Here is a 16,567-nt window from a genome sequence, read left to right as displayed (position 1 = left end):
GGTGGGAGCGGGCCAGGTATCATATTTACAGCCAAAGCAGGTATTATGAGTGCTATTCATATGGCATTGAAGCAACAGGTCAGGCTAGTCAAAGCTGAAATAAGTCTGTTCGCAGGTTAATGTCATGATGACCTAGTCCGTACTTGGAGCAGGCAAATATAACAATACTGTAGAAAAGGCCAACACAGAAACAGTTCTGCAACAGTCACAGCTTTTCTTAAGGATATTCTAACTTCTCCTTCTGGCATCTTTTCCACTTGGTGTAGTCTCTGTCAAAACTAAGATTCTTAGTTCCACTGTGCTCTCCCTCCTCTCCTCCTAATATTCAAAACTTTTGTTCAGACAGTTGTCCCTTTGGGAAGAATAAGAGAAGTGAATTCACACTGATGTATGTGACTGCAGTAATGCATTGCTATTCCTAATAAGAGTCTACCACTACTTCCATCACATTACATAATAACTCATCTTGTTATTTTCTGTTTCCCTCTAGTAGACTGTAAGCTTCCTGAGAGCAGAGACCTTGTTTTTCTCTGCTGAATATCCAGTCAACCTAAAATAAAACATGATGTAACTCACCCATTTTTTAAGCCACATTTCTAATTACCCTTCAATGTACCAGTCACAAAACATAGATAGCCATGTCCTGCTAGAAGCCAGGGGACTGTTCTTGATACACATGGCTCCCAGGGTAGAGTATGGAACACAAAGCAACCAGAGTGAACCTCAGTCTCAGGTCATAGAATGGCATGACAGTCACTGAGTAGACTTTTCTCTTAGGTAAAGGGCTGCTGAGTGATTACTTGCAGGAGGCAAGTGGTAGAAGTGGGGACAAACTATGTCCACACAGCAGCTATAGAATGTTCTCTGAAGATCACCAGGGCCAGATCAATAGACACTAAAATTAACTCCTGGTGCTTATGGAGGTGAAGCCATTGATATACTGTTGAAAAGCCAGCCCAAGGAGGTAGTTGTCACCCACAAAAATAAATATTATCTGTCCTTAACTGCCCACCCACTGCCCTGTGATTTCTTCCCTTTTGACTTTTCATATCCCTTCTCTCTGGGTTTTCATTAGCCAAAGAGGATCATTTATTCTTATTTGAGTCAATAGAACAAGATTAGGAAAACTTGCCTAGATTACAGCAGATAGGAGGCAGGACTAGATTGCAGCTCCCACTTGGATGGACAGAGCAGAGTGTAGAGAATCTCATCGTGAACTTTTGCTCCAGAACTACTGCAGGAATAATCCAGGAAAGCTGAGAGAACCCACCGATCCTCTAAAGGAAGCAGATTGCTCCTATAGGACCCAGGAGACACCCCAAATGCTGTGAGTGTCCAAGCTATAGAAGTGGGAAAGGGGGACTGTCCACCCCCAAACACATACCCTCACTGGGGAACCTGAAAGTCTAGATCACGGGAGAAGATTCTGAACTTACCTGGGCCTGAGTAAATTCAGAGAGCTGAGCAAAATACAGGGGTAGAGAAAGCTATGGGGAAAACTCTGTGGGCTCTCTGGGTCCCCTGGGAAGCCATTTCTGCTTTGTCTCACAGGGGTCCTTGGGGAAGGCTGCCAGAGGTACTAGGAAAAGACCCCAGGGAGAAGGAAACCTCCAGCTGAACTTTGAACAATTCCAACCAAATGCGAAGTCTCTTGGCCAGAACTTGGGGAGGGTGTGAATCCAGTGTGCAGACTCCACAGGCCCAAAAGCCCTGCTTGCTTTTGCAGCTGGGAGGCTGGTAGCCTGGGGCAAGTCCTCAACCCTGTTCACCCACTGCCTGGAAACAGACTCGGTACTATTGAAGCGGGGCACAGTGGGAGTGAGACCAGCCTTTTGGATTGCATGGGAGCTGGGTGAGGCCTGTGACTACTGGCTTTCCCTCACTTCCCTTACAACCTGCATGACACACCAGAGGCAGCCGTAATTCTCCTGGGAACATAACTCCATTGTCTTAGGAACCACACCCCAATCCCCCACAGCAGCCACAGCAAGACCTGCCCAAGGAGAACCTGAGTTCAGTCACACCTAGCCCTGCCCCCACCTGATGGTTCTTTTATACCCACCCTGGTAGCTGAAGGCAAAGGACAAATACTCAGGAGTTCTAGGGCCCATCTCACCACCTGAGCCTCCCTATACTACCAGAGCTGATACTCTCCTAAAAGTGCCACTTCCTGTCAGGAGGCCAACCAGCACAAAAATAGTGCATTAAACAACCAAAATTAAGGACCATCAAAGAGTCCATTTCACCCCGTCTACTACCTCCACCAGAGCAGGTGTTAGTATCTATGGCTGAGAGATCTGCAGATGATTTACCTCACAGGACTCTGTGCAGACAATCCCCAGTACCAGCTCAGAGCCTGGTAGACCTGCTGGGTGGCTAGGTTCAGAAAATGGATAACAATCACTATAGCTCAGTCCTCATGAAGCCACATCCCTAGGAAAACGGGGAGAGTTCTATATCAGGGAAACACCCCATGGGACAAAAAGAATCTGAACAGCAGCCTTGAGCCCTAGAGTTTCCCTTTGGCATAGCTTACCCAAATGAGAAGGAACCAGAAAAACAATTATGGTAATATGACATAACAAGGTTCTTTAACACCCTGACATAATCACACTAGCTCACCAAACCAAGAAGAAATCCCTGATTTACCTGAAAAATAAATTTGTTATTAAGTTAATCAAGGAGGCACCAGAGAAAAGTGAGGTCCAACATAAGGAAATTAAAAAAAAAAAAATGATACAAGAAATGAGGGGAGAAATCCTCAGTAAAATAGATAGCATAAATAAAAATCAATCAAAACTTCAGGAAATAAAGAACACACTTAGGGAAATGGCAAAATGTTCTGGAAAGCCTCAGCAATAGAATCGAACAAGCAGAGGAAAGAACTACAGAGCTCAAAGACAAGATTTTTGAGTTAACCCAATCCAACAAAGACAAAGAAAAAATAATTTTAAAAAATGAACAAAATCTCCAAGAAGTTTGGGATTATGTTAAATAACCAAACCTAAGAATAATTGGCATTCCTAGAAGAGACATCTAAAAGTTTGGAAAACATATTTGGGGAAATACTCAATATAAACTTCCCCAGCCTTGCTGGAGATGCAGATATCCAAATACAAGAATCTCAAAGAATATCTGGGAAATTCATCACAAAAATATCATCACCTAGGCACACTGTCATCAAGTTATCTGAAGTCAAGATGAAGGAAAGAATCTTAAGAACTGTGAGGCAAAAGCACCAAGCAACTTATAAATGAAAACCTATCAGATTAACAGCAGATTTCTCAGCAGAAACCCTGCAAGCAAGCTAGAATAAATTGGGGCCCTATCTTCAGCCCCCTTAAAAAAAATTATCAGCCAAGAATTTGGTATCCAGTAAAAGTAAGCTTCAGAAATGAAGGAAAGATTCAGTCTTTTTCAGAAAAATAAATGGTGAGAGAATTTACCACTACTAAGCCAGAACTACAAGAATGGCTAAAAGGAGCTCTCAGTCTTGAAACAAACCCTGGAAACACATCAGAACAGAACCTCTTTAAAGCATAAATCTCACAGGACCTATAAAACAAAGATACAAAAAAAAAAAAAAAAAGTATATCGGCAACAAATAGCACAATAAAAGGAATAGTACCTCACATCTCAATACTAACATTGAATGACGTAAATGCTCCACTTAAAAGACACAGAATTGCAGATTGGATAAAAATTCACCAACCAACCACCTGCTGCCTTCAAGAGATTCACCTAACACACTAGGACTCACAAAATCTTAAGGTAAAGGAGTAAAAAAAGGCATTCCATGCAAATGGACACCAAAAGCAAACAGGAGTGACTGTTCTTATATCAGACAAAACAAACTTCAAAGCAACAGCAGTTCCAAAAGACAAAGGGGAACATTATATAATGATAAAAGGCCTTGTCCAACAGGAAATTATCACAATCCTAAATAGATATGCATCTAACACTGGAGCTACCAAATTTATAAAACAATTACTAGTACACCTAAGGAATGAGACAGACAGCAACACAATAATAGTGGGGGACTGCAATACTCCACTAACAGCACTAGAGAGATCATCAAGACAGAAAGTCAATAAAGAAACAACGGACTTAAACTATACTCCATGACAAATGGACTTAACAGATATTTACAGAACATTCTACCCAACAGCCACAAAATATACATTTATTCATCAGCACATTGAACATTCTCCAAGATAGACCATGTGGTAGGCCACAAAACAAGTATCAAAAAAGTTAAGAAAACTGAAATATCAAGTACTCTCTCAGATCACAGTGAAACAAAACTGGTAATCAACTCCAACAGGAACCTTCAATACCATGAAAATACATGGAAATTAAACAACCTGCTTTTGAATGATCATTGGGTCAACAAAGAAATCAAGATGGAAATTTAAAAAATTATTTGAACTGCATGGTATTAGTGATACAACCTGTTGAAACCTCTGGGATACAGCAAAGGTGGTGATAAGAGGGAAGTTCATAGCCCTAAATGCCTACATCAAAAAGTCTGAAAGAGCACAAATAGACAATCTAAGGTCACATCTCAAGAAACTAGAGAAACAAGAACAAACCAAACCCAGCAGAAGAAAGGAAATAACCAAGATCAGAGCAGAACTAAATGAAATTGAAACAAACAAAATACAATACAAAGGATAAATGAAACAAAATGCTGGTGATAGAGCATTAGCAAGATTAACCAAGAAGAGAGAAAATCTAAATAAGTTCAATTAGAAACAAAATGGGAGATATTACAACTGACACCACAGAAATACAAAAGATCATTCAAGGCTACTATGAACACTTTTATGCACGTATACTAGAAAGCCTAGAGGTGATGGATAAATTTCTGGAAAGATAAAATCCTCCTAGCTTAAATCAGGAAGAATTAGATACCCTGAATAGACCAAAAATAACAAGCAGTGAGACTGAAATAGTACTTTAAAAAAATTACCAACAAAGAAAGTCCAGGACCAGACAGATTCACAGCTGAATTCTACCAGACATTCAAACAAGCATTGGTACCAATCGTGTTGACACTATTTCACAAGACAGAGAAAGAGGGAATCCTCCCTAAATCATTCTATGAAACCAGTATCACTCTAATACCAAAATCAGGAAAGGACATAACTGAAAAATAAAACTATGGACCAATATCCTTGATGAAAATACATTAAAAATTTTTAACAAAATTCTATCTAACAAAAACTAGCAACCTATCAAAAAGATAATCCACCATGATCAAGTAGGTTTCATACTAGGGATACAGGAATGATTTTACTTATGCAAGTCAATACATGTGATACACCACAAACAAAATTAAAAAACGAAAATCACATGATCATGTCAATAGATGCACAAAAAGCAGTGGACAAAATTCAGTATCCCTTTATGATTAAAACCCTCAGCAGCAAAACTTGCATGCAAGGGACATACCTCAATGTAATAAAAGCCATCTATGACAAATCCACAGCCAACATAATGCTGAATGGGGAAAAGTTGAAAGCATTCCCTCTGAGAACTGGAATAAGACAGGGATACCCACTCTTACCACTTTATTCAACATAGTACTAGAAGTTCTATTTAGAGCAATCAGACAAAAGAAATAAATAAACGGCATTCAAACTGGTAAAGAGGAAGTCAAACTGTTGCTGCTTGCTGATGATAAGACTGTATACCTAGAAAACCCTAAAGATCCATCCAAAAAGCTCCTATAACTGGTAAATAAATTCAGCAAAGTTTAAGGATACAAAATTAGTGTATACAAATCAGTAGCTCTTTTCCACACCGACAGCAACGTAGCTGAGAATCAAATCAAGAACTCAACTCCTTTTAGAATAGATCTAAAAAATAAAATAAAATAAATGAGGAATATACCTAACCAAGGAGGTGAAAGACCTCTACAAGGAAAACTAGAAAACACTGCTGAAAGAAACCATAGACACAAACAAATGGAAACACATTTCATGCTCATAAATGGGTGGGTAGAATCAATATTGAGAAAAAGGCCATACTGCCAAAAGCAACCTACAAATTCAATGCAATCACCATCAAAATACCACCATCATTCTTCACAGAACTAGAAAAAACAATCCTAAAATTTATATGGAGCAAAAAAAGAGCCCACATAGACAAAACAAGACTAAGCAAAAAGAACAAATCTGGAGGCATCACATTACCTGATTTCAAACTACACTATGAGGTCATAGTCACCAAAACATCATGGAACTGGTATAAAAATAGGCACATAGACCAGTGGAACAGAATGGAGAACCAAGCAATAAAGCCAAATACTTAGAGCCAGCTGTTATTTGACAAAGCAAATAAAAACCTAAAGTGGGGAAAGGACACCATATTCAACAAATGGTGCTGGGATAATTGGCCAGCCACATGTAGGAGAATGAAACTGGATCCTCTTCTCTCACATTATACAGAAATCAACCCAAGATGGATTAAGGGCTTTAAGATCTAAAACTATAAAAATTCTAGAAGATAACATCAGAAAAACCCTTCTTGACTTTGGCTTAGGCAAGAATTTCATGAAAAAAGCAAATGCAATGAAAACAAAGATAAATAGGTAGGACTTAATTAAACTAAAGAGCTTTTGCACAGCAAATGGAACATTCAGCAGAGTAAACAGACAACCTGCGAAGTGGGAGAAAATCTTCACAATCTATACATATGACAAGGGATCAATATTCAGAACTGACAATGAACTCAAACAAATCAGCAAGGAAAAAACAAATAATGCCATCAAAAAGTGGGCTAAGGATGTGAATAGACAATTCTCAAAGGAAGTTATACAAATGTCCAACAATCATAAGAAAAAATGCCAAATCTCTCTAGTAATTAGGGAAATGCAAATCAAAACCACAATGTGAAACTTCCTTACTCTTGCAACAATAGCCATAATAAAAAAAAAAAAAATAGATGTTGGCCTGGACACAGTGAAAAGAGAACACTTCTACACTACTGGTGAGTATGCAGACTAGTAAAACCACTATGGAAAACAGTATAGAGATTCCTTCAAGGACCAAAAGTAGAACTATCATTTGATCCAACAATCTCACTACTGGGTATCTACCCAGAGGGAAAGAATTCATTACATGAAAAAGATACTTACACAGTCATGTTTATGGCAGCACAATTTGCAATTGCAAAAATGTGGAACCAACCCAAATGTCAAATGCCCATCAATCAACAAGTGGATAAAGAAACTGTGATACACACACACACACACACACACACACACACACACACAGGATACTACTCAGTCATAAAAAGGAATCAATTAATAGCCTTTGCAGCAACCTGGGTGGGATTGGAGACTATTATTCTAAGTGAAGTAACTCAGAAATGGCAATCCGAGCATCGTATGTTCTCACTCATAAGTGAGAGACAAGAGATAAGCTGTGAGGATGCAAAGGTGTAAGAATGACACAATAGACTTTGGGGAATCAAGAGGAAAGGGTGGGAAGGGGGTGAGGGATAAAAGACTACAAATTGGGTTTAATGTATACTGCTCAGGTGTTGGGTGCACCAAAATCTCACAAATCACAACTAAAGAACCTACACATGTAACCAAATACACCTGTTCCCCCAAAACCTATGGAAATAAAAAATGCAAAAAAAAAAAAAAAAAATCAAAACCTTTCAGTTATTGTATTATATTAATTAACTCTGATTTGATTAATTTATTTTCTTATGCAAGACCTGGGGCTTGTTATTTCAATTCTCTATATTTCATTTTTTCACGAGAATATGTAGGTAATACTTATTATCATGTATTTGTTAATAATATCAAGATTTCCATATTTAAAATACCTAACACAGGACAGCTAGATTATGTGCTTCCTTCACTTTGAAGTAGAATATAAATGAGTCCTGCTTTGAATGTTGAGTTTGCAGTGAAGCACTGTGGTCCAGAAAGATGTTTGCCCTGTAGCTTTACAGATTGAGTAGCCCTCATCTGAAATGCTTGAGACCAGAAGTGTTTCAGATTGTTGATTTTTTGAAATTTGGAATATTTGCATATACATAATGAGATAACTTGGGGATAGAACCCAAGCCTAAACACAAAATTCATTTATATTCCAGAAATAAGGAAGTAGAAAAAAAAGGATGTTATCTGGAGAGAATGTGAGATCAAGGGAGGAGATACTAGATCGTTTCTGTATCATGAGAGGATTGCTTAGAGAGAGAAGCAGAGGGAAACAATGGCTGCAATAAAGACCCTGAGAAGAACAGAGGAGACAGAATCCAGAGTAGAAGTGAAAACTGACCTTTGATAGGAACAGAGACACTCCATATACTGTAACAAAAGGGAATGTAAACAGTATGGTTTAGATGCAGGGAAATTGGAAGTGGGAAGATGGAATTCAGTTGTATTACTTCTATTTCTCAATGAGATATGATGGAAGATCTTCAGCTGAGAGTAATGGGGAAGAGGAGGTGTGGGAAGTCTGAAGTGAGAAAAGAAACTGTAATACTCACAATTTTTGACCTGTGGGAGTTCAAACCACATGTGGGAATTCTCACTCTTGCCTTACCCTCTAACCACCAGAAAAACCCTGTTTTGGTCAGGGTTCCCCGAGAGAGACAGAACTGATAGAATGTATATAAAGAGAGAAGTATGAGAAAAAAATGTATTAGGGTAATTGGCTCACTTAATTATGAAGGCTAAGAAGTACCACAATAGGCTGTCTATAAGCTGAGAACCAGGGAAGCCAGTAGCGTGACTCAGTTCAAGTCAGAATACCTCAGAACCTCGTAAGCTGGTAGTGTGGCTCCATCTAAGGCTAAAGGCCTTAGAACTAAGGAAGCATATGGTGTAACTCTCAGTCCAAGGTCAACAGTCCAAGAACCCCAGGGACCACTGGTGTGAGTCTTGGAGTCCAAAGGCCATAGAACTGGAGCTCTGACATCCGAGGGTGGGAGAAGAGCACCTGACTCCAGCAGAAAGAGCAATAATTCACTCTTTCTCCCCTATCTGTTACATCAAAATCCCCAGCTGACTGGATGGTACCCACCCACGTGGAGGGCAGATCTCCCTCACTCAGCCCAAGTACTCACATGCCAATTCTCTCAGGAAACACTTTCATGGGCACATTTGGGGCATCCCAATCATTCTAATCAAATGCCAAACCACCTGGGTTTTTCTTTCTGCAGAAGAGGGATGGGCTCACTGCCTCCTAAAACACTCAGAATAATTAATGCTTTACCAGCTATCTGGATATCCCTCAATGCAGTCAAGTTGACACCCAAAATCAACCTTCATAAACCCCAAGCTAGTCTCTCCTTTCCCTGTTCTTATCACAGTTTTTGATTTGCTTGTCAGTCACTTGATCTTCCCAGGAAGGATCATTATGTGAGTAATTAATATTTTCATATCCTTTTAGTGTATGTGTAGTGTCATCAGTTTTGACATAAAAACCAACAGAGTTCACCTTGTTTCTACAGCATGTCAATAATACCATGAAAGCAATATTCAAAATACAGTTAGAGTAGCTAAACTAATAGTAGACAAAATAGATAGATTTTTAAGACATTTTACTTTTACTGGAGATTAAGAAGGTCATTTTATAATGATAAAAGATTTAATTCAATAGGAAAATACAGCAATTATAAATAAATACATATAATGTATTATATATGTATACCTAACAACAGAGTCCTGAAATACGTAAACCAAGACAGAAGAAAAAGAGGAGTTAATTCAACAAGCATATTTTAATATCCCACTTTCAATAACGGATGGAACAACTGAGGTATAAGATCAACAAGGGAATAGATAACTTCAAGAAATATATACATCAATTACATATAACAGACAACTAAAGAACACTTACCCCAACAACAACAAATACACATTCTTCTCGAGTGCACATGAACTTCACCAGAATATGCTAAGCTATACACAATACTGAATAAAATTAATAGTATTAAAATCATGCAAAGAATGTTCTGCAACTTCAATAATGAAAAATTAAAATTCAACAACAAAAGAAAATTTGGGAAATTCATAAGTATATGGAATTAAACAGTATACTCCTGGGCAAGGCACAGTGGCTCATGCCTGCAAACGCAGCACTTTGGGAGGCTGAGGTGAGCAGATCACTTGAGATCAGGAGTTTGAAGCCAGCCTGGCCAATATGGTGAAACCCTATGTCTACTAAAAACACACACACACACACACACACAAAGTAACCAGGCATGATGGCAAGTGTGGGTAATCCCAGCTACTTAGGAGGCTGAGGCAGGAGAATTACTTGAACCCAGGAGACAGAGATTGCAGTGAGCCGAGATCATGGCACTCCACCCCAGCCTGGGTGACAGAGCTAGACTCCCTCTCAAAAAGAAAAAAAAAAAAAAAAAAGCACACTCCTAAATAACAAATGTGATAATGAAGAAATCATAAGGTAAATTAGAAAATACTTGAAAAAGAATGAAAATAAAAATACAAACAAACACTTATGGGATGCAGCTAATGCAATGTTTAGAGGTAACTTTATAGCTAATGATGCCTATATTAAAAGAAGAAAGTTCTCAAAGCACTTTAAGAAACCAGAAAAAGCAGAGCAAATTAAACCCAAAGAAAGCAGAAGGAATTGTAATGGAAACTACCATCCCTTCTTGAAAAACAATTGTTTTTCTTCTTTTTCCCCCTTCTTTCAATGCTGGACTTTTAGTAATGTTTAATTCATTTTCTTTGCTTAAAGAACTCCAGGAAGTAGTCTTGAAAACTAAGCACAGAATCAAGTTTGCGGAACATTTCTCCCCAAGAAGAATGCTGAGCAGTTAATCTATATTTCTGCTGGAATCAAGCAGTTGCCAGCCAGACCACCAGATGGCCCATTGCTCAAGAGAGTCATCAAGATCATATATGCTTACCTGCATATAGTCAACTCCCGTGCATATAGTTTCTGTATATTCCCCCCAACCCACCATAAAAACCCTCCAGCCACCTTGAAGAACTGAGATAGTCTTTGCAACACTAGTCTGCCATCTCTTAAGTTATCGCTCTTGAATAAGCCTGCTTGTTCTCCTACCAACTCTTAACTCTGGAGTTTGGCTTTTGAATAACAACCAGCCAAAGTTAGGTTCAGTTACAAAAGAAAATTTTACAGATTATAGTAAAAATAAGAGAAAAAATATAGAAAAACAACAGAGAAACTCAACAAACCAAAAAGTTGATTTACTGAAAAGATTAACAAAATTGCAAAACTTTGGCTAGACTGACCAATAAAGAAAGGGAGAAGACACAAATCACTACAAATAAAAAATGAAAGAGGAGATTATCTGTCAAAAAGACAGACAACAAGTGCTGATGGGGATGTGGAAAAATTAGAGTACCCATACATTGCCGGTGGGAATGTACAACAATACAGCCTCTTTGAAAAATAGTCCTTGAAATGCCAGGCATAGAGTTATAATATGATCCAGCAATTCCACTTCAAAGTTTACATCCCACCCCCAAATGAAAATATCTGTCCACAAAATATTTGTGCATGGATATTTGTAGCAGCATAAGTATAATAGAAAAAATGGAAAAAGCCGGGCACAGTGGCTCACGCCTGTAATCCCAAGCACTTTGGGAGGCTGAGGCAGGAAGATCACCTGAGGTCAGGAGTTCAAGACCAGTCTGGCCAATATGGCGAAATGAAAAAACAAAAACAAAAATTACTACTAAAAAAACAAAAATTAGCGGGGCATGGTGGTGCACACCTGTAGTCCCAGCTACTGGGGAGACTGAGGCAGAAGAATCGCTTTAACATGAGAGGCGGAGGTTGCAGTGAGCCGAGATTGCGCCACTGTACTCCAGTCTGGGAGACAGAGCAAGACTCTGTCTCAAAAAAAAGAGAAAATGGAAAACAACACAATTGTCTATCAACTGATATCCATACAATGGAATATTACTGGACAATAAGAAACAGCAAAAAAGTAATACATGCTACAACATGGATAAACCCTGAAGTCATGTTAAATTAAAGAAGTCAGACACAAAGTTACAACATTGCATGATTTTATTTATGTGAAATGTCCAAAACAGGCGAGAGAAAGCAGCTTAGTGGTTTCCTGGGGTTGGAACAGGGGAACAGGGAGCAGAAATGGAGAATAACAGCTAATTTGTATGGGGTTTCTTTCTGGGTGTTGAAAGTGTTCTAAAATTATATCATGGTGATGGTTGCACAACTTCAAGAACCACTCAAGTGTACAATTCAATGGATGAATTTTAAAGTGTGTGAAATGTATCTTAATAAAGATATAAAAAATAAATACAAGTATAATGAATGTTAATAAAGGAAAAGAGCAGTTGACAAAGGAGCACAGAACAAAGGTTCCTAATCTAGACTGGTGTATGTGAGGGGGTGGGGGGCAGTGAGATGAGGAGGGCTCAAAGAAAACATTGCCGAGCACATGACCTGAGAAGGGCAACTTGAGGATAAGAAGCAGTTAGTCTTGTAGGCGAAAAGGGGCGAGGAGGATGGTTGCTCCTAAAGACTGTCTCACACTAATAGATGAGCACATTTGAAGATCTGAGAACAAAACACAGAACATGGCACACTTCACTTGAAGAAGCTAGACTAAAGGAGGGAGTGGTTGGAGAGGAGGCAAAAGGCAAGTAGGAGCCAGGATATGCAGAGTCTCATACACCACGTTAATAATCTTGAACATGATCCTAGTGGAAAATAAGAAGTAACTGAAACATTTTAAACAGAAAAGTTACACGATCAAATCTGTACTATAGAGAGATCACTTTGACTCCGAGTGGAACATAAATGTTGGTCATGAAAAAACCAAAGGAGATCACTTGTGAGGTTATCTGAGCAGCCCAGATAAAGAGAAAAAGGTGATGAAGAGAGGTTGGGTGGCTGTAAACAAATTTGTCAAAATTTGGTGATAGTTACCAAGATTCTAGCTTGAGTTGTAAGTACATAGTGGTTTTATTTATTGAGACTGGAAAGATGGTGAAAAGGGAAGTTTAAAAGGTTAGATGAGGGCCAGGCACGATGACTCACACCTGTATTTCCAGCACTTTGGGAGGCTGAGGCGGGAGGATTACTTGAGCCCAGGAATTAGAGACCAACCTAGGCAACATAACAAGATCTCATCTCTACCAAAAAATTTTTTAAATTAGCCAGGTGTGGGTGAGTCCACCTGTGGTCCCAGCTACTCAAGAAGCTAAGGTGAGAGGATCGCCTGAGCATGGGAGTTCAAGGCTGCAGTGAGCCATGATTACATCGCTGCACTCCAGCCTGAATGACAGAGTGACACCATGGCCTCCTCCAAAAAATAATAATAATAAGGAGTGGATGAAACGAGAATTTTAAAATTTAGGACAGTCTGGGTTGGTCTTTCTAGGTAATTCAGGAGTGACATATGAGAAGACAGAAGAACATAGAGAAGATGGCTGGGGAGAACCTACATGCTTAAGGGATGACCGGAGGAGGTGGAGAGGAAAAGTAGAACTGAGAAAGAATGTTCAGGAAGGAGAGAAGAATACTAGGGGAGTAGGTGTTGTAGAAACCCGAGGAATTTCAAAAAGGGGGAAATGATCAACAGTATCAAATGCAGTTGAGGTCAAGTGAGATGAAAACAAAAAAAAGGCATTCTTTCAATTAGCACAAGAAAATTGCTGCAAACTCAGGAGAGAACTGCCCATGAAACTGGAGGTGCATCAAATTGGAGGAGATTGATTGATGAGGCAGTTGGAAAGAAAGTGAACTGAAATGGTGTAGTTGAAAAAAATCTTTCCAAGGTTTGAACTACTGGAGAGTAATTAGGGAATTAAGAGAAAGAGTTTCTTTGTTTTTGAAATAAGAATAACTGATGCATATTTAAATGTTTATGCAAAAGACCAGTATAGAGAGAAGTTGGCTAGACAGAAAAAAATAATTAGCAGAGCAGTTTCCTTGAAATGGCAGGTATACATCTGACTAAAAACAAGGGTAAAGGTAAAGAAATTGGTCTTAGATAAATTAATATTACCTCCTTTCTTCTTATTAGAATGGAAGTGAAGAAAGTTGGATAGGGTCTGTGTATTAGTCTGTTCTCACGTTGCTATAAATATATACCTGAGACTGGGTAATTTATAAAGAAAGGTTTAAGTGACTCACAGTTCCACATGGCTGATGAGCCTCAGGAAATTTACACTCATGGCAGAAGGGGAAGCAGGCACATCTTACACGGTAGCAGGCAAGACAGCATGTGTAGGAGGAACTTGACAAACACATAAAACCATCAGATCTCGTGAGAACTCAATCACTATCTCAAGAACAGCATGGGGGAAATTGCTCCCAAAATCCAATCACCTCCTATCAGGTTCCTCCCTCAACACCTGGGGATTACAATTCAATATTAAATTTGTGTGGTGATGCAAAGCCAAACCATGTAAGTTTGTACAGACTTGGTACTGTTAAATTGAGGGACCTCCTGAATGAAAGTTTCTCTTTTACACACAAGATGAAAGATGGAGACTTTTTTGGAAAATGAGAAGTATTGGTGAAGAGTGGTGGAAGTCTGAGGAAGACGAAAAATATTTGAAATAGTAAGTTTGAAAACGAAAGAATGTGGTAACTTGAGTAACTGCTTGGCAGCCTTGAGGGCCTAGATAGGACTGGGGAGCTGTGTCTGATGATGAGACATTGTTTGGCCTGGTGGTGTGATTTTCCCCAGCAGTGTCCAGCTGCCCACATCCTTGTAGAGGGGTGGACAGTTGGCTTAATCAGAGGTTGTGATTTTGCCACATGGCTATTTGTAGAAGCACAACATGGGAAGTAACTGATAGAATTGATGTGTAAAGGATCTAAGTTAGAGAGGAAAATAGGACCATGGATGGGCTAATGAATAGCAGAAAATAGAATGATCAAAGGACTATAGAAACATGTAAATTTGGAGAGCAGGCATCCTGTAAATATGTGAGAGTGGGATATCTGAATTAATGGTATCAGTGGTAGAGGGGGTAAGCAAAGCTGAATTTTGGCTTGTGTAAAGAGGGAATCAAAGCAGTCTTAGTCTATTCAGGATACTGCAACAGAATACCATAGACTGGGTTGCTTATAAGCAATAAAAACTTATTTCTCACTATTCTGGAGACTGAAAGTTTGAGATCAAGGTGCTGACAGATTTGGTGTCTCATGAGGGCTTGCTGCATGGTTCACAGTCAGCTGTCTTTTTGTTGTGTTCTCACACAGCAGAAAGGACAAGGAAGCTCTCTAGAGTTTCTTTTATAAGGTCACTAATCCCATTCATGAGGGCTACAGCCTCATGACCTAATCACTTCCCGAAGACCCCACCTCCTAAGACCAGTACATTGAGGATTAGGTTTAATCATACAGCCTTTGGGAGGACATAAACATAAAGTTCAGCCTATAGCAAAAGGCTAAAGTTTTGCTCCTAATTTTGACATCAAGAAACATAAGTTAAAATAAAGCTATGTTCAGATACCTTTTTTCACTTCAGGGAAGCCAAGATTAAAATGTTTAAAACTACTATGTTGGCAACAATGTGAAGCAACAGACAACCTTATTTATATATTGCTAGTAACAGCTTAGACTAATATAATCTTTAAGAAGGGCAATTTGACAATATCAGTTAAGATTAAAATGTGCACACCCTTTGACACAGCAGTTTCACTTGTAGAAATTTTACCTAAAAATAAGTTTGCATAAGTAAAACTTGTCAGATGTGCAAAGTTATTTTTTGAAACAGTTTGTGCCAGCAAAAAATTGGAATAAATCTAAATACCCTTATACAATATAAGCAAATAGTTAAATAAATTATGATACATTCATATGATGAAATTCAAAGGATTCATATGAAATAAGAATGTTACTTCATGTTAATGTTGAACAAATTCTAACATAGTTATTAAATGAAGGAGGAGAATGTGTGCAGTATGTGATTAATTGTGTAAAAGGAGGAAAAGAAGGAAAAAATATATTTACATATATATAATTGAAAATACATAAAATAATATGTTTACAGATACTCTAGAAATGAAAACATTATTCAGAGGGGCGGAGCAAGATGGCCGAATAGGAACAGATTCAGTCTCCATCTCCCAGCGCGAGCGACACAGAAGACCGGTGATTTCTGCATTTTCAACTGAGGTACTGGGTTCATCTCACTCGGGAGTGCCGGACAATCGGTGCTGGTCAGCTGCTGCAGCCCGACCAGCGAGAGCTGAAGCAGGGCGAGGCATCCCCTCACCTGGGAAGCGCGAGGGGGAAGGGAGTCCCTTTTCCTAGCCAGGGGAACTGAGACACACAACACCTGGAAAATCGGGTAACTCCCACCCCAATACTGCACTGTAACACCGGCACACCGGAGATTATATCCCACACCTGGCCGTGAGGGTCCCACGCCCACAGAGCCTCCCTCCTTGCTAACACAGCAGTCTGCGGCAATCTAACCGCAAGGCAGCAGCGAGGCTGGGGGAGGGGCGCCCGCCATCGCTGAGGCTTAAGTAGGTAAACAAAGCCGCTGGGAAGCTCAAACTGGGTGGAGCTCACAGCAGCTCAAGGAAACCTGCCTGTCTCTGTAGACT

This window comes from Piliocolobus tephrosceles, chromosome 13 (assembly GCF_002776525.5).
Source record: "Piliocolobus tephrosceles isolate RC106 chromosome 13, ASM277652v3, whole genome shotgun sequence".
NCBI classification, from domain to species: Eukaryota; Metazoa; Chordata; class Mammalia; order Primates; family Cercopithecidae; genus Piliocolobus; species Piliocolobus tephrosceles.
The sequence above is the reverse complement of the archived record's forward strand: the minus strand, read 5'-3'. Positions refer to the sequence as shown.